This window comes from Ipomoea triloba, chromosome 2 (genome assembly GCF_003576645.1).
Source record: "Ipomoea triloba cultivar NCNSP0323 chromosome 2, ASM357664v1".
NCBI classification, from domain to species: domain Eukaryota; kingdom Viridiplantae; phylum Streptophyta; class Magnoliopsida; order Solanales; family Convolvulaceae; genus Ipomoea; species Ipomoea triloba.
Genome location: NC_044917.1, coordinates 20,614,812 through 20,635,023, shown reverse-complemented (window position 1 = coordinate 20,635,023; position 20,212 = coordinate 20,614,812). Strand labels below are relative to the sequence as shown.

At 38.6% G+C, this 20,212-nt stretch overlaps 1 pseudogene; it reads right to left on the bottom strand.

Moving 5' to 3' along the window:
- Window positions 1–96: 96 nt before the first annotated feature.
- On the bottom strand, window positions 97–20,001 carry LOC116010897 (annotated as a pseudogene).
- Window positions 20,002–20,212: the final 211 nt, after the last annotated feature.

The window sequence follows — 20,212 nt, the reverse complement described above, 5'->3', positions numbered from 1 at the left end:
TCATAATTTTTTTTATTTTTTTTTTAGATTTGTTTTTTGGGAAATGAGATCGGCAGAATCAGATCACAGCCTCCGCTACTATGGCCGAGGATTGCCTCAGCCATGGTAAAGACTAAAGATCACCATGGCTGAGGACTGCCTCGGCCATGGGAGAGGCCGAGGTCGACTTGAATATGTAGCGTTTGCGCAGGCGGCCATAGACTGGGGATAAGTGTAGCCAACATGGGTTTCAGAGCCAGGTGGTTTTTGAGTTTGCAGGTACCCAGGAGTCCTCGCAAATGGTACTGGGACCATTGCTGCTGGTGCCTGCACTTTGAGTTACCTTGCCCTTGTAGTTGTTAGCAAGTTTCACGGCAATATTCCTGCACGAGATTTGTTTGTATCTTTGTCATATGCGACTGAACCCTCCTATATATCACCATGCCTTCTGAAAGTTGAGCAACATTGAATTTGGAATCTGAGTTCAGAGCTAAGATCATCTCCAATCAACACTCCAAAGCACCAAAACACCAAAATATTTGGCGTGAAACAACTCTAACCAACACGCCAAAACGTTAAAAATTTGGCGCCCTGTGAACAGTGCATTGCCAAATTTGGTGTGCACTGTTCACTTTGCGCCAACTTGCGCCAAATCTAATCCAAATTTTTTTTTCTACTTTGACCCCTACCTTTATTTGTAATTTTATTTCTGTTCTTATTTAGTTTTAGTATATTTTGTTAAATTGTTAAATATAAATTTTATATTATTAAAAATAAATTATATCATTTGAAAGGTCTCAACAAGACGGTTAAAATAAGACTAATGTTGAATATAATTTAATTAAAAATGAAAATATATAAAGCTTAACTATAACAAAATTAAAGCAAATTACATCTAAAATTACTTTTTTTTTTTGAAAAAAAGGAATTGAGATTATATTAAAAGCTCCACAATGGAGTCGGGGGGAACAACATCCCAAAACATAATGCAACCTGCAAAGAGGTAAAACAGTGTCGTGCTAAAGTATGGGCTAAGACATTACCCGATCTAGGAATAAAATTACTTTAAACATACTTAAAATCAATAATCTCCAAGGTCAGTTCCATTTCCTACCAAGTTATCAAAATATTGATTAAACTGACTACTTGATTCAACACCTTCAGATGGTTGACGAATTCTCTTTGCATGAATTCGTAGTTGTGTATTTCTGACCCAATCACACCTTATTGGATCTGTGATGGAATTAGCATCTATGCTTATGATTTTGTTCTCTTCTTGGAGTTCCGTCAACTCTAGTTGCTTCACTTGAAGCTCATAATTTTTTTGGAGTTGAGTTTGACTTTGTTTGAACATTTGTGCGATCTTTTCATTATGTGGTGTGTGTAACACTTACCAATATTAGATTATTATAATATAGGTAATATAATTATATGGTGCATAACTTCCATATCAACTTTTGTTAATTAAGGTAAATAATAATGGTGATTGGAAGTATAATGGGGAAGGGATATATTACCATATTGATGGCATATGGTTAGTATAAATAAGAGCCTTTGGTCCTCTCATTACTTGAACATTCATTCTCTACACCATCAAAGAGAGGGTTGAGAAAGTGGGAGAAACAGTGCTGTTACTCTGTTGCAGTAGTCCCGTGATTACACAATCATCAATCTAAAGCTATGGCTGGAGGTTAGATCCTATATTTTATATACTTCAGTTCAGTTTTATTTCTTACAGTTGGTATCAGAGCAAATATAATCTCTGCCTAGTTGTGATTGTTAATTTGGATTTGTGTGAAATATGAATTTTATTATTCTGTTAAATGCATACATATTTGTGTTTTGCTTTTACAGTACATATATATATTTGGATTTAATATATGTATACATCTAAAAGCAAATTTCTGCTTAATATTTGCATATTACGTAGAAATATTTTTCGTATCCACATATACATTTATATCTAGATTTCATATGTGTATATACCTACATAAAATTTATCCAAAATATTTTTTTTCGAAATATAAAGGCATAATTTTGAAATAAAAATAAAAATAAAATAAATCTACTGCTGTTCTGCTCATGTTCACCGGAGAAGTATATGTATCTATTTAGGCTTATATACATATGAATACGAAATAAAATAAATAAATATATACCTACTGCAAAATTAATTCACACGGGAGACATGCCGATGCGTTTCTGATCTCGGCTTGGCGTCGGCGGTGGCAATGGCGTCTGCTGGCAGCGGCATCCATCGGCGGAGGCGTCTGCTGGCGGTGGTGAGCGTGGCCAGCGGCGGTGGCCAGTGATGAGCACAAATGATGAGTGTAAGAATGGTGTAATGTCGTTCAGCTGAGGATTGGTGTTATGGCACGTGACTGTGTGAATTACTAGAGTATATGAATTTATAGAATCCAAGCAACAAAGACTGAATGATGTGGAATAAAAGAAAGCAATTGATTAGGGTGAAAACTATATGATAAAAGTATGGGCCAGATTAGGGGGATTGTAACCTTGATGTTCTAACAAGCTCAGGATTAGGGAAAGAATAATTAACCAAGGGATTTATGGGCAATGCACAAAAGAATTCTACTCAGCTACTTTCGTAATCAATAAGAGAATTAGGCTGCAATTGCTCCACTGTCGTGATGCATCAATCATAACCTTAAGCACCTAAGCATTGTAAGCCCCCAATATTACCTCTACTTTCATAGCAGGAAAATTAGGTTGAAATTGGTAAGACTCGAGGTCTCCATCCAACTGTCGTTGTAATGAATCCCTCTCCTAGACTAGCAATTAATTCTGGCCGCAAACCAATAACTAGTGCAAAGAAATCCCCAAATCAACATAAACCCTAGGTAAAAGATTCAATCTCTTTATGCAATTAATCATAAATCGAACATCAAGATTAACAATGGACCCCTAATCCAAACCCATAAACGAATTACTCCATCATGGTTAAAGCTAAGTAAACAAAGCAAAGCAATAATTAACCATAAACATTGCAAGAAAGTAATAAAGGAATAAGAGAACTTAACTGATAAAGAACAAATCCAACTTCAATCAGATTCCAAACTTGAAATAAAATAATCTAATGTAAAACTAGTCTAAACTATGCTGGGGAAATATAAACTAAAAGCTAGGGTTCAGAACTCTGTAAGGGAACCTCATCAATTGTAGAGAATAGGTAGAATATATAGGAGGTAGATGGGCCTTAGCCCATTAGGCAACTTCCAATTCTTTTCCAATTTGTATTCTTTCTTGTAATTTTCTTTTCTTCCAGAACTTGTCCAAAATGTTCCAATATTCTTCCTTTGTTGTTCTTTGTAGATAATTCAGCACTTGGACAATATAACACACAAACAATTCCCAATTTCACTAGGATACAGAAAATAACCTTCAAAACAACTAGAATAAGGGGTGAATAATTGTACAAAATAGCAGATATCAACTCCCCCACACTAGAACTTTTGCTTGTCCTCAAGCAATTACCTAGGATAATCCACCCTCCATGCACTGCAACTGCTCACACTACCTTCCTGCTCAACCGAACATACCACCAACCAACTTGTACAACCTAACCTGCTTCAAGAATCATTTCAGAATCACAAGTGAGTTCCACTCTCTGGCCAATAACCGGGCACCCGAAATTAGGTAGATTAAACCCTGTATGCACATGTACTCAGTTAAGATTATGCAAGACTTGGCTTAAGATGAACTCCCATAGACATGCCCTTCATACTCACATAGATCACTTTGAAACTGCATGCTAAGATCAAATAGGACTTTATTTGGCTTGTAATGGGGCTAAGGGTGAGTGGCTAAACAAAGAAAAGATATGGAAAAATACACAAACGAGAGAGAATTTCACACCTATTCACAATTAAACCTAGAGGAGATATGGAAAATATGAATCAAGAGAGCAAAACATAATTAAAAACACAAGAGTATTCTAAACTAGTGGGGGTGAGGACATTTATTCAAGCAACCTGACTTGTAGTTTTATTCATCCTTCTTTTTTCTTTCTTTTCAATTTTTTTCCTTTTTCTTTTTATTTCTTTTCTTTTCTTCCAACCAACAAACCCTTTCTTTCCTTCAATTCATAATAACCAATCAACTCCTTCACCACACCCCCACACTAGAACAAAGATAACAGGAATAACTCTATCAAAAATAAACTCAAAAAGATAAATCTCCTCTAAATTAAAGAACAAATGCTACATTCTCTCTAAGGGTGAATGGAAAATATATGGCTTAGGGTTAAGGGTCAAATAGTGGGTTAAACAAGAAAAACAACATAAAGAACGGGGTTAAGTGATTTTGCACTTATTAAACAAAAACAAGGCTCAAAGGGGACAACTAGGGAAAATAAATGTAATACAGGGTAGGTTTAAAGGCTTGGGCTAACAATAATGGCCTAAATCACTTCAAAGCATGCAAATTTTAGACTTCACTATGAGAACACTGAGACAAGCTATGACAGAACAAATATCACCGGAATCCCACATAAGCCTTCACTAGCAATGCATAACACACAGGGGGAACATTTATGTTAGAGGTTAACCCAACTATTGGCAAGAGACTAAATTATCACAAGCTCAACCTTGAATCATCCCTGACAAGCTGGACTGCACAAGTACCACCAACACAAACCACAAACCAGTAGGAAGTAAAGCGGTCACAACCACAACACAAGGAAAACACATTACCTTTAGCTGCAAATTGAGTCCTTCAAGCAAACTTCATCCAAAAATTCATCAGAAATAGTACCCCCCCACATTTAAACTGGACATCGTCCCTGATGGACAAACAAGGCCTCACGAACTAGGAAACATAACATTTTTTTTATACTCTTTTTTTTTTAAAAGGACCGCCATCACGGCTTGGGTCACGGCCGGGATGTGGCCCGTGACCTAGAGGCCTCTAAACCGCTGTTCAGCACTGGAAATATCCCGGAGCCATCACGGCCTGGGTCACGGTCGGGATGCGGCCCGTGACTCAGAGCCCTATTTTGCCTGTTCGGTACTGGAATTTTGCCGCCGCCATCACGGCCTGGGTCACGGCCGGGAGGTGGCCCGTGACCCAGAGCCCTCGTTTGCCCTGTACACATTGGAAATTCTGGACGCCCCTCACAGCCTGGGTCACGGCCGGGATGCGGCCCGTGACCCAGAGCCCTATTCTGCTCTGTAGCTACTGGAATCGACGCCCAGGCATCACGGTTGGGGTCACGGCCGTGAGCCTGGCCGTGATCCAGAGCTCTCTTTTCGCGCCCAAGTTCGGTTTCACCTGCAAGTTAGTCCAAAATATGTCCTAAAACTGTTCTAAGGCCTAACCTCTTCAATTCTAACCATTCCCCACTCTCTCAAAGGGAAAATAATGCAAATCTCTCACCAAAATAACCCTAGAGAACACCCTGTAAACAAAGAAAAATCCCTAATCTACTCCGAACTAAAATAAAAAGAAAAATGCAGTAAAATAAAACGCAAAAAGTAAATGATAACATGGGGTGCCTCCCATGAAGCGCTAAGTTTACTGTCGTCAGCTCGACTCAACCTCATGGATATCAGGTGGGATTGTGGACCACGCGATCCGGTGGCCTTTTGAACTTAGACAGCTCCCTCATCCATCTTTTGTAGAAACCACCAGAACCAGAGAACTTTTTCTTTTGTTTCAGCACACTTGACAGTTCAGGGGGTCCAGGATCAATAGGGGAAACATGCAAATCCCCTAACTCAACCTTTCTACTCTCAGCAGTGCCCTCACCCAGCCCTTCTATCAAGTAACACTCGTCAACATATGAGGGTTGGTGCTTCGCCATTTTGAATATGTCAAACTCAATCTTGTTCTCAACCACCTCCATCACTAGTTTTCCTCTGTTCACATCAATAAGTGCACCAGCAGTAGCTAGAAAAGGTTTACCAAGTATAATAGGAACCTTGGCATCCTCTTCTATATCCATAACAACAAAATCCCCCGGTATAAAGTACTGATCAATCATGACCGGAACATCCTCTAGAATTCCCACCGGACCCTTTATGGAGCGATCCGCCATCTGAAGGGTCATGGAGGTGGGTTTTGGTGTTCCCAGGTTGAGTCTCTTACATAAAGAATATGGCATAAGACTAACACTGGCACCCAGATCACACAGAGCACCCCCAACTACAAATCCACCAATGATGCAAGGGATGGAAAAACTACTTGGATCTTTCAGCTTAGGAGGAAGTTTATGTTGAAGAACTACACAGGTCAAGGCTCCTTCGCTCAGATCCACCACCGCACTCTTCTCTGGCTTTTTCTTATTGCCTAAAATATTCTTTAGAAACTTCTTGTACGATAGAATCTGAGTGATTGCTTCAACAAAAGGCATGGAGATCTCCAGCTTATCCAACATCTTATGGAACTTGCTCTCTCTATCAGATTCCTTTGATTTCCACAACCTCTGTGGGTATGGTAACAGGTTGTAAGGTATAATCGAGTCATCTACCTTCTTGTTCTTCCTTTCATGCTTCTTACTTGGAGCACTCTCATCCTGCTCAGGAGCCTTCTCCTTAACACTATCTCTCTGCACCACAGGCTCCTCCTTACTATCTTCAAGAACATCCTCAACCTGAACACCCTCATCCTTCTTATAAGTTTTCTCAGGCATTGGATCATTCGAAGGAAAAGGGGGATCCTTCAAAGCTAATCCACTCCTAGTGGTGACTGCATTCACTTGGTGCCTTGGATTTTCTGTGCTTGCTGGCAATCTACCATTCGAAGATAAAGGTTGATTAGAAAACTAATTACCTCCTCCTTGTTGCTGAGCCTTGAGACCATCTATCTCTACTTGTAGCTTGCTAAACTGCTGAAAATTCTCTGCTTGTAACCTGCCAAACTGAGCCATCATAGTGTTTATGAGAAGTTGCATATCAACATCCTGAGGTGGTTTAGAAGAACCTTGACCCTGAGTGTTCCCTAAATTCTGATTTCCTTGCTGGAACTGCCCTTGAGTTACATTCTAGTTATTCTGCCCAAAATTCTGATTGTTTCTCCACGGACTTGGTTTTCACCCCTATTCCCTTGGTTACCATGAAATCCTGGTGGATTGTTTCTCACTTGATTTCCGTGATTGTTCCAAGAGGGAACAACCTGATTCCTTCCTTGCTACTAATAGCTCCCATAACCTTGCCCCTGGCCCTGTGGTCTAGAATAACCAATGAGATCAACTTGCTCCATATTAGGCTGAGGAACTTGGTTACTGAAGTCTAACAAAGGACATGTCTGAGCTACATGATTTCCACCACAAGTTGCACAACAAGCTACAAGAGGTACTTGTGGTACAGAATAGGGGTTAGGAACATAAGGATTCTGTGGAATCAGTGGAGGCTGAGCAACTGCCTGGACACTCTGAGTAGGGCCCTGTACTAACTGGTTTAGCATGTGTTGTATGGTATCCAGCTGAGCCTGCATTGCCATCTTTTCTCCAACTTCGAACATCCCAGCTGCTTTCTCTCTCTTGGGTATATCATCCCCTCAGTGTACCAATAAGTATTGTTAGAGGTGATCCTCTCAATCAACTGCTCTCCAGCTGCTGGTCCCATATCAATGAAAACACCCCCAAAGGATGAGGTATCTAGAATAATCTTTGACCGGTTAGACAATCCCTCGTAGAATGAGGACATAAAATCACCTGGGGTCATCAAATTCTTCGAACACTGCCTCCTCAATTCTTTAAATCTCGTCCAAGCCTCAGGAAGATCTTCATTGCCAAACTGCTGAAAATTCTGAATTTGCTTCTTTAACTTGGCAGCCTTTGAAGGAGGATAATACTCTTGCATGAAAGCCTTGTGGAACTGTTCCCATGTAATGAAATGGTTGGCTGGAAAGGAATTCAACCAACGCTGTGCTTGATCTCTCAGGGAAAAAGGAAACAGTCTCAGCTTGATGGCCTCACTAGGAACACCATTCATCTTGATGGTCTGGCAGATACGATCAAAATGAACTATGTGGGTTTTCGGGTCCTCAACCCGAGATCCTCCAAACTGATTGTTCTGGACCATCTGAATGAGTTGAGTCTTCAACTCAAAATTATTTGCTTCAATTCCTGGGTACACAATGCAATCTTCTTCAGTGAACTCAGGAGCTAAATGGGCTGCCATTGGTTCTGCATGTGGAAACTCTTGGGCAAACTGCTGAAACAGGTTGGGATTCATCTGATGGAGAAGATTTTGCATCCCAACCCCATAGCCTGGCTACTGGTACACAGGCTGCTGCTGCATGAAAGGAGCTCCGAATCCTCCCCCAACATAGACATTCGGGTTTGGATCGGCCTTGAAGTTCTGTGCCTGATTCTGAACATTTGGATTTGGGGGGTCAGCACGAACTCCAGGGTTGTCCCCAACTGCCTCTCTCTGCCTCGGGTGCTGTTGTGTGTTGGCACCAGTATGGGCTGGCTGCCCAGTATTGCTACTATCTCCGGTCTCCATGTCTACTTCGAAGTTCTGGAACTCTCGAAGCCAATCACGTAACACCTTCTTCTCCCTCCTTAATTTCCTCTCAAGATTTAGATTGTAGGGACGAAGATTCGTGCTCCCTTTCGATCTAGTGTGCATAAAAATGGGGTAACCTGTTGTCTAACACAACCACAAACACTCTTGGAATGAACTAGTTATGGGTTAGTGCAAATAATTTTTTTTTTCGAATACTGAATAAAATAAAATAAAACTTGATCTCCTAAAATTCACTAACTCTAATGCTAGTAAGAAATTAATCACACAATCAAAACCAAATAAACTAATCCCCAGCAACGGCGCCAAAATATGAGGAGCACAAATGATGAGTGTAAGAAGGGTGTAATGTCGTTCCGCTGAGGATTGGTGTTATGGCACGTGACTGTGTGAATTACCAGGCACTAGAGTATATGAATTTATAGAATCCAAGCAACAAAGACTGAATGATGTGGAATAAAAGAAAGCAATTGATTAGGGTGAAAACTATATGATAAAAGTATGGGCCAGATTAGGGGGATTGTAACCTTGATGTTCTAACAAGCTCAGGATTAGGGAAAAAATAATTAACCAAGGGATTTATGGGCAATGCACAAAAGAATTCTACTCAGCTACTTTCGTAATCAATAAGAGAATTAGGCTGCAATTGCCCCACTGTCGTGATGCATCAATCATAACCTTAAGCACCTAAGCATTGTAAGCCCCCAATATTACCTCTACTTTCATAGCAGGAAAATTAGGTTGAAATTGGTAAGGCTCGAGGTCTCCATCCAACTGTCGTTAATGAATCCCTCTCCTAGACTAGCAATTAATTCTGGCCACAAACCAATAACTAGTGCAAAGAAATCCCCAAATCAACATAAACGCTAGGTAAAAGATTCAATCCCTTTATGCAATTAATCATAAATCGAACATCAAGATTAACAATGGACCCCTAATCCAAACCCGTAAACGAATTACTCCCTCATGGTTAAAGTAAACAAAGCAAAGCAATAATTAACCATAAACATTGCAAGAAAGTAATAAAGGAATAAGAGAACTTAACTGATAAAGAACAAATCCAACTTCAATCCGATTCCAAACTTGAAATAAAATAATCTAATGTAAACTAGTCTAAACTATGCTGGGGAATATAAACTAAAAGCTAGGGTTCAGAACTCTGTAAGGGAACCTCATCAATTGTAGAGAATAGGTAGAAAATATAGGAGGTAGATGGGCCTTGGTCCATTAGGCAACTTTCAATTCTTTTCCAATTTGTATTCTTCCTTGTAATTTTCTTTTCTTCCAGAACTTGTCCAAAATGTTCCAATATTCTTCCTTTGTTGTTCCTTGTAGATAATTCAGCACTTGGACAATATAACACACAAACAATTCCCAATTTCACTAGGATACAGAAAATAACCTTCAAAACAACTAGAATAAGGGGTGAATAATTGTACAAAATAGCAGATATCAGCCAGTGGCGGTGGCGAGCGTGGCCAGCGGCGGTGGCCAGTGGCTGTGGCGAGCGTGGCCGGCGGTCTTTCCCTCCGCATTTTTTTTTTCACTCTCTCTCTCCGCGTTTTCCCTTTCTTGTGAAGCTGCTGCGTGTATAACTGCGTATGATGTTTAGCAACTAGGTTTATGGCTAAATTGCTGATACATAACCTTATATTTTATGTTATGGGCTTGGCCCTATTTTGATGGGTCAAAGAAAATTATTGGACTAGTAGAAGAAGAATGATGAAAGGAAATTCTATTTGTTTGGGTTTGGCCCAATTCGGCCAAACCCATTATACTTTAAAAAAAATATTATAATTGGACCCATTTAGATTGTTTAAGTCATTTGGACATGCTTTAACTTTTGGGCCCACTATAATTATATATGAGCTTGCTTTAGTGTTTTCCTACATCATATTTGGGTTTCTTCTATCTTTAATTGTTCAATTTAATTCCTCATTGATTTATTATTAAATTATATTCAATTTTGAACAAATATTAAGTTTACATTTGTGATTTGAATTTTAATTTAATATTGAGAATTATATTAAATTTCCTTAAGTATTGCAATTTAATTATGAAGTATGAATTAATAATATGCATAATCTAAGCATGCTATGTATCTTTATTTGCAATAATTGTTTGACTGTTATAATTATGCCTTTAGAAAAGCATGTTCTTTAAGGAAGAATTTAGAGCCTTTTAGGACTGAATTGTATGCTTATTATGCATGTTTTAGTGCCTTTTAGGTGAATTTAGTGCCTTTTAAGGATAGATTAAGCATATTATTGTACTCTTTCATTCTTACTCCTCTTGTGCTATTTCAAGCACATTAAAACATCTTAGAAAGATAGTTCACCCTATTTCTAAAGCCTTATCCTTAGGGGAATCTATATTCATAGATCAACCAAACGATTTTACTTCAAATATGAGAACACTTGAATTAGGGAAGTTTCTTGGGGAGGAACACTAGTTTTATGGCCCTGGCTTAAAACGCCTTGCTTGCTGAAACTGCCATAGTGCCTTCAGCCATATTGCTACTAGTCCCCTTGTGACGCTACTCTGTCTAAGGAGTTGGTTTTTAATGGCGCCTTAGCACCAACCAACTTTCCTGGGAGTATACCTAAGGATTGTTAATCATGTTTTGGTTTAATTTGTTTGATTAGGTTCTCAATACCCTTGCCATTGTGATTATATATTTAATTTTGGTCAATTAAAGAGTAGCCACAGCATCTTTAATTTACTGAAATTACATATTAAGTATTATTAATCACATAAAGTTTAGGTAAGACCCTTGTAGTTAACTCTGCGTTATATGACAAAATTTAGCCCACAGGCAATTTTGTTATATTTGCAGGGTTAATTAGGATGAAATACTAAACTATGATCATAATTTGCCCACATGGATTATGTATCGGCATATAGTTTGGTAAGCTTGTCATTAAGGGTGAAAAAACCATACTCAAACCGTACCCATTCCGTATCTACCATTCAGTTTTGATAAATTCATTATACGTAAGAATTTAGCCCACAGGCAATTTTTATGGCATACAAATTTATCTTTTACATAATTTACATTGGTAGTATTATGTACTTCAGTTACTCTCTCTCTATTTTTTAGCCTCGAAAATTCTAACTAAGCATTTGTTATTCTTTACAGAACCTACTCAAATCCCAACTCAAAACACAATAATGATTGACGTTCCTATGCTAAGCGATGAAAATCACCAAGAGTGGAAAGACGCTGTTCTCCTACACTTAGGGTTGATAGAGATGGATTTCGCTATTCAAAATAAAGAGCCTCCTCCTATCACTGATGATAGCACTGAGGATGAAAAGAAATTTCACGCACAATGGACCAGGTCCAATCGGTTGTGTGTGTATTTCATTAAGACACGAATTCCAAGAAGTATTCGTGGCTCAGTTGACCATTTTGATAAAGTCAAACCCTTGTTCAAAGCTATTGATGACCAATATGCTACATCAAATAAAGCTTTGGCAAGTACTCTAATCATGAAGTTTGTTGGTCTTCGTATTTCCACTGTCAAGGGCACGCGCAAACACATCATGCAAGTCAGGGATATTGCAGCGCAATTGAAGAAGCTGGGAATAATTTTACCAGATACCTTTGTTGTGCATTTTTCACTTAACACCCTCCCTCAACACTATAGCCCCTTTAAGATTTCCTACAACACACATCAAGACAACTGGACTATCAATGAGTTGATAACCATGTGTGCACAAGAGGAAGAAAGGCTTAGTGAAGAGGTTGGGGAGACTGCTATGTTAGCCACAACAAAGCCTAAAGGGAAATATGGGAAAACTAAGGGATTCACTGCAGCAACAAAGGGGAAACTGGCCCCAAAAGCTGGCATAAAGAAGATACAGAAGTGTTTCTTTTGTAAAAAGAAGGGGCACATTAAGAAGGATTGTATCAAGTTTAAGAAGTGGATGTCCCAGAAAGGTAATATTTCATCTTCTTTTGTATGTTATGAATCCAATATGTCAGAAGTTAATACTAATTCTTGGTGGGTTGACTCTGGTTCAACAATCCACATTGCAAACACCTTGCAGGATATGACAAGTCTAAGACAACCAACGGGAACTGAGTGTAAAATCTTCTTTGGAAACAAGATTGCATCATCAGTGGAAGCTGTTGGAGTTTGCAAATTAGTTTTGAATAATGGCTATGTTTTGACATTAAATAAGACCTTTTATGTTCCTATCTTCTCTAGGAATTTAATTTCAGTTTCAAGACTTGTACCCTTTGGTTATAAATTTGAATTTAATGAAAAGTATTTCAAATTATTCCATAATTCTACTTGTGTTGCTAATGGTACATTGTCTGATGGTCTTTATCTTCTTAACACAAATAATGATTTTATATTCACAATTCTTTACATGTTCAAAATGGCACCAAACAGTGTAGTATTGACGAAAATTCCTCAATGTTATGGCGCCGGAGATTAGGACATATCTCCCTTGAAAGAATTAAAAGATTGGTAAAGGATGGAGTTCTTTCCACTCTAGACTATACCAATTTTGAGAATTGTGTTGACTGCATTAAGGGTAAGCAAACAAACAACTCAAAGAAAGGTGCCAATAGAAGTTCAACGTTGTTGGAAATTATTCATACTGACATATGTTGTCTCGATATGACTATTTCCGGTCAGAAATATTTCATCACCTTCATTGATGACTACTCACGATTGACCTATGTGTATTTACTTCATAATAAACATGAAGCATTGGATGCCTTTAAATTATTTAAGGTTGAAGTTGAAAACCAATGTAACAAGAAAATACAAATAGTTAGATCTGATAGGGGTGGTGAATATTATGGTAGATATACTGAAAATGGACAAGCACCTGGTCCCTTTGCTAAGTTTCTTCAAGAGCATGGGATTGTTGCTCAATACACCATGCCTGGTTCTCCAGACCAAAATGGTGTAGCTGAAAGAAGAAACAGGACCCTTCTTGATATGGTGCGGAGTATGTTAAGCAACTCTAAGCTTCCAAAGTCGTTGTGGGATAAAGCACTTAAGACGGCAACGTATATATTAAACCGCGTTCCAACCAAGGTTGTCCCTAAGACACCGTTTGAATTATTCAAAGGTTGGAAACCGAGTTTGCAACATATGCATGTTTGGGGATGTCCGTCTGAGGTGAGGATTTATAACCCACACGAAAAGAAACTTGACCCAAGGACAATTAGTGTTTTCTTTATTGGATATGCACAATCATCTAAGGGTTATAGGTTTTATTGTCCATCTCATACTACTAGGATAGTGGAATCAAGAAATTCTAAGTTTCTTGAAGATGACTTAATCAGTGGGAGCGATCGATTTAAGGACTTGATTCTTTCATTTGATCATTGGACTCTCAGCCTTCTACGTCATCCAGTGGTGTTGTACTTATCCGCAGTGCTCTTTCAGTTCCGCCTGTAAATATACAGCCCACTATTGAGATTCCACAAGCTGTTGAGGCTCAACCTTTGGAAGAACCAGTTCAGGACTTACAGCAACCCCCTGAACCGGATTTTGAGCCAACGGTTGAACCAATTCAGGATTTACAACAAGATCCTAAACCGATGCAGACTGAGCCAATTCAAGAACTGCTCCCAGTTCCTGAAGAGGTTGTTGCCCCACAACCTATGCAAGGTGGTGGTGATCCAACTTTAAGACGGTCTACACGGGTAAAACGATCAGCACTTCCTAGTTATTATGTTTCATATCTACAAGAATCTGACATAGGAGCTGAAAATGATCCTGAAACATTTTTTCAAGCTACAAATTGTGCGCAATCTGACTTATGGTATAAAGCCATGATGGATGAAATAAATTCCATGAAGAGTAATGGGGTTTGGGAACTTGTTGAATTGCCTAATAGGGCCAAGGCTATTGGCTGCAAATGGGTCTTTAAGACCAAAAGAGATTCATTAGGCAATATTGAGAGATACAAGGCCCGACTTGTTACGAAGGGATTTACTCAAAAGGAAGGAATCGATTATAACGAGACTTTCTCTCCTATATCAAAGAAAGATTCACTTCGAGTCATTTTGGCTTTGGTTGCACATTTCAATCTTGAGTTGTAACAAATGGATGTGAAAACTGTCTTTCTTAATGGTGATCTAGAAGAGGAGGTTTTTATGAAACAACCTGAAGGTTTCTCTTCTAGGGGTGGTGAGAACTTAGTTTGTAAGCTTAAGAAATCCATATATGGACTAAAACAAGCTTCCCGGCAATGGTATATCAAGTTTGATGGGGTAATTTCTTCATTTGGTTTTGCTGAAAATCCTCTTGATCATTGTATATACCAGAAGGTAAGTGGGAGTAAAATATGCTTTCTTGTTTTATATGTGGATAACATTTTGCTTGCCACCAATGATAAGGGGATGCTTCGTGATGTGAAACAATTCCTCTCTAAAAACTTTGATATGAAGGATATGGGTGATGCTTCTTATGTTATTGGCATAAAAATCCATAGGGATAGGTCTCGAGGTATACTTGGTCTATCTCAAGAAACCTACATCAACAAAGTGTTAGAGAGATTTCAGATGCAGAATTGTTCACCAAACGTTGCCCCCATAGCAAAAGGGGACAAGTTTAGTCTGGATCAATGTCCAAAGAATGATCTTGAAAAGGAATCCATGAAGAACATCCCATATGCTGCAGCAGTTGGGTGTCTTGGATACATTCAAGTCTGTACAAGGCCAGACATTGCTTTTGCTGTCAGGATGCTAGGACGATACTTGCATAATCCAGGTTTGGATCACTGGAGAGCTGTGAAGAGAGTTTTGAGGTACCTAAAAGGAACTAAGAGTTACGTGCTTGGGTTTAAGTAGACGGACATGCTAGATGTTGTCGGTTATTCTGATGCGGACTTCGCTGGCTGTATTGATTCTCGAAAGTCAACTTCAGGGTGCGTCTTTATCATGGCTAGTGGGGCTATCTCGTGGAGAAGCGTTAAACAATCTTTAATAACTACTTCTACCATGGAAGTCGAGTTCGTTTCCCTTTACTAGGCTACATCACAAGGTGTGTGGCTCAAGAATTTCATCTCTAGGCTTAGAGTCATGGACTCCATATCTAAGCCATTGAAGGTCTATTGTGATAACTCAGCTGCAGTCTTCCTAGCTAAGAATGACAAAAGTGGGAGTCGAAGTAAGCACCTCGACATCAAATTCTTAGCTATTAGGGAGCGTGTCAAGAATAAAGTTGTAATCGTTGAACACATTAGTACTGAGTTGATGTTAGCAGATCCCTTGACTAAAGGCATGCCTCCATTTAAATTCAAGGATCTTGTTAAAGAAATGGGGCTGAGTTGATGTTAGCAGATCCCTTGACTAAAGGCATGCCTCCATTTAAATTCAAGGATCTTGTTAAAGAAATGGGACTTTCGCCCACTTTGTAATTTGTATATACATTCAGTATTCAATTTTAATGAAATTCTTTTACTTTCAGACATTTATCTCATTTAAGTTTGTACACCTTTATTTTATTGAGATAATGTACTTTAGTTGGACCTGAAATAAACATAGGGTTTGTTTCATTAAAGTTTCCCAAAATTAAGTGCCCAAAGTCAGTTTGCATTTAATCATAATGGATGCTACTCGTTTTAAGGAGGACATATCACTCTAGTTGGTGTTTACTGGTTTTAGGGTTATGGAGTTTTGCACCAAGTGGGAGAATGTAACACTTACCAATATTAGATTATTATAATATAGGTAATATAATTATATGGTGCATAACTTCCATATCAACTTTTGTTAATTAAGGTAAATAATAATGGTGATTGGAAGTATAATGGGGAAGGGATATATTACCATATTGATGGCATATGGTTAGTATAAATAAGAGCCATTGGTCCTCTCACTGCTTGAACATTCATTCTCTACACCATCAAAGAGAGGGTTGAGAAAGTGAGAGAAACAGTGCTGTTACTCTGTTGCAGTAGTCCCGTGATTACACAATCATCAATCTAAAGCTATGGCTGGAGGTTAGATCCTATATTTTATATACTTCAGTTCAGTTTTATTTCTTACAGTGTGACTTTTGCAAAATAATCCTGACACTTTCCAAATGCTTCCTTCTTCTTTTTTTCCTTCTTACGCCCGGTAGGACGTTCATTGTTCAAGCACTAAGTTTCGAAATCATCGTCTAAATTAAGGCAAAAAGATGATGAACCTATTGACTTATCGCCTTGTGACTCTGATCCTTCAAAGTCAGAACATCGCTTTCGACTTGCAGTACTTGGTTCTCTGCTTGATAGACCTTTAAATTTCTTTAAGTCTTTAACAATAGGCCATACATGATCAAATTTAAAATCTTTTTTAAATTTGGCATCTTGTGCGGGCAAATAGTTCCTTTGCCCTATCAAGTTATTATAAACCACAATAAAAGTAAATAAATAACACAAACGTTCAAAGTATTCACAATTTATATATAAACACAAAAGACTCACAATGTCTTGTTCTGAAGCACCAATCGGGTTCAAGTTCTCAACCTGTACAATACATTCTCTTAATTTGGCGACAGCTATCATTATAGTTTGCATCCGGGACTGAATTGACCTTAATGGTCGAGTGCTTCCAACATTTGCTGGTAGCGCTTCATGAAAAGCATTCATAACACAAGTCCAAAATATGTCCCCAGTTGATAATGACCTGTAATTTTATCTTGGCAAATATCAACATACACATGACAAAGAAGTTGATCTTCTTCAGTAGAGTATGAAGCAGTTCAAATTGTGTGTGCTTTTGACATTTTTCTAAGAGAATGGAGAGGAATATAGAATAGAGAATTCAAAGAGCAAAGAGTGAATAGAGAATTCAAAGGGTTGTGGTTTCTAATTTAGAGGTAGTGTACTATTATATAGAGTGAAAGCAAATATCAATTAAGGGCTAGGATGCTTGTGATCTAATCCAATGGTTGAAAGCAATTGCCTTTTGGGATTTGGGAAAGATATTATGTCAGGTATTGGATTGTATGTTGGAATTATGTGCATACCAATTAAGGGCTAGGATGCTTGTGATCTAATCCAACAGTTGAAAGCAATTGCCTTTTGGGATTTGGGAAAGATATCATGTCAAGTATTATATTGTGTGTTGGAATTATGTGCATACCAATTAGGGGCTAGGATGCTTGTGATCTAATCCAACGGTTGAAAATAGTTGTCTTTGGAATTTGAAAAAGATATCATATCGGATATATAAATACATGCCATACAAACTTATCTTTCATCATTTCACCATAGCAATCTTGAGATCAGATATGAATCCCTCACACCCATTTTCATCTTCACCCCCACACCCATTTTCATCTTCACCCCCACACCCATCTTCATCCTCACAAGGGGATGCCAATGATCTCATTGCTATAATACAATCACAACAACAAGTACTACTAAGTACGTATGCTCGCAACAATGCTGCTATGGCTTACTGTTTGGAGATTATGGCTACTCAAGCTATCAACCCAAGTCATGGAGGTTCGATTCCCGGCCATAGAGTGATTCATCGTGAGCGTGTAGATGGTGATCAAAGATTACATGCTGATTATTTTTCAGAAAATCCAAAATATAATGAGGCAATATTTCATAGACGATTTCGAATGAGTCGAAATTTGTTCTTACGAATTGCTAACGTTGTTGCGGAGCACGATAACTACTTTGTGCAACGGCAAAAAGTAACAGCAGCATTTCGAACTTTGGCTTATGGAGTAGCAGTAAATGCAACAGATGAATATATTCAAATTGGGGAATCAACCGCAATTGAAAGTTTGAAGAGATTTTGTCGAGTGGTAGTAGAAGCCTTTGGACAATGCTATTTAAGAGCGCCTGATGCTAATGATGTTGCAAGGTTGCTTGAAACAACGCTATTTAAGAGCGCCTGATGCTAATGATGTTGCAAGGTTGCTTGAAACAACACTATTTAAGAGCGCCTGATGCTAATGATGTTGCAAGGTTGCTCGAAATTGGTGAGAGACGTGGATTTCCAGGGATGCTTGGGAGTTTAGATTGCATGCACTGGACTTGGAAAAATTGTCTAACAACTTGGGCCAAACAATATGTTGGGCGTAGTCGAGAACCAACTATTATTCTCGAGGCCATAGCTGATTATGATTTGTGGATTTGGCATGCACATTTTGGTTTGCCAGGGTCGAATAATGATATTAATATGTTGGAGGCATCTCATTTGTTTGCAAACATTGCAAATGATACAACACCTCCTGCTCATTATGTTATTCAAGGGAAAGAGTACAATACAGGATATTATTTAGCTGATGGTATATATCCGAAATGGTCAACCTTGGTACAAACTATTCATCAACCTCGGGGACCAAAGAAAAAGTTATTTGCAATGATGCAAGAAGCATGTAGAAAAGACGTAGAACGTGCATTTGGAGTCCTCCAATCATGATTTGCAATAGTCAAAGGATCAGTACGTTTTTGGGATAAACATGTATTGCATGATATAATGTCATCATGCATCATAATGCACAATATGATCATTGAGGATGAACGTGATGAGCAAGCAGATATATAAAGTTGGAGAGAAGCACGGTCTCCTGAAGTTAATATAAGTAGAGATGAGAGTACTATCTTTCAAGAGTTTCTTGCTCGAAATAGGCAAATCAAAGATAAAGAACCGCATTATGCGCTTCGAGATGCATTAATTGAGCATATGTGGGAAAGATATGGTAATTATGAAAATTAACTGTAATAGATCTTCTATGTTTTATTATTATGGAATAAAATAATATTTTGCATTATAATTATATTTTACACGCCAAAATATTTATTAATAATACAAAGTCTTAATTTATGAGAAAACAAATTATTTTAGTGAAGAAATAAAATTTAGTGTAATGGGTTGGAGATGAAAAAATTTGGTGTAAGAATATGTTGGGAATATTCCTTTTGGTGTAAAATTTGGTGCAGAATTTGGTGCAGAGGGTTGGAGATGGCTTAATAGAATTCGAATTGTTTTGCAGCGGGAAATGTCAATGGTCGTATCTAGTGATAAACCCCAACGTAGAGCTTCCTCTGGGCTTGGTCAGGTGTAATACTAGGGCTGCTTAAGCCTTCAGATGCCAGGTTACAAACAGCCATGCGACCATTATTAATCATTTTGCTAGGTGCTTTTAGAGTTGTCTAAGCTGATTCCATGTCTTTAAAGGTAATAAAGCCATAGCCAAAAGATTTTCCAGTTGCTTTATCAAAAATGACTGCACCCTCCTCAATTTCACCATGCTCTTCAAAAGCAGCTCACAAAGTTTCAGAAGAAGTATTCCAAGCTAAACAACGAATAAAAACTTTCGAAGGGCAGGATCTACTCTTGTGCAACATTTTTAATTTCTTTAGCAATTGAAGGATAAGCAGCGAACCGATCAACGCTAATACAAACTGAACCAGAAGATTATGGCACTATCGAACGGGATCAAAGCGTCGCGGATCAGAATCGGCTACCATGGCTGAGGTTTGCCTCGACCACGGGGGTGGCTGAGGACCTCCTCGGCCATGGCAGAGGCCGAGGCGCCGCCTCAAGTGCCATGGCCGAGACACACCTCCACCTATTTTATTATTATTATTTTTTTGTTTTTTGTTTTGTTTTTTTTTTTTTTTTTTTGTGTGCGCGCGCTCGTAGCTTACTTTGGCTAGCCGTAAGCTCGGTCAAAAGTTGGCTCTTTCGTAGGGTAGTGAGCGAGGTCAGGCCCCGTACCATCCCTTAGGGATAGCGTTTTTGTAACTCAGTCGTGAGCTTG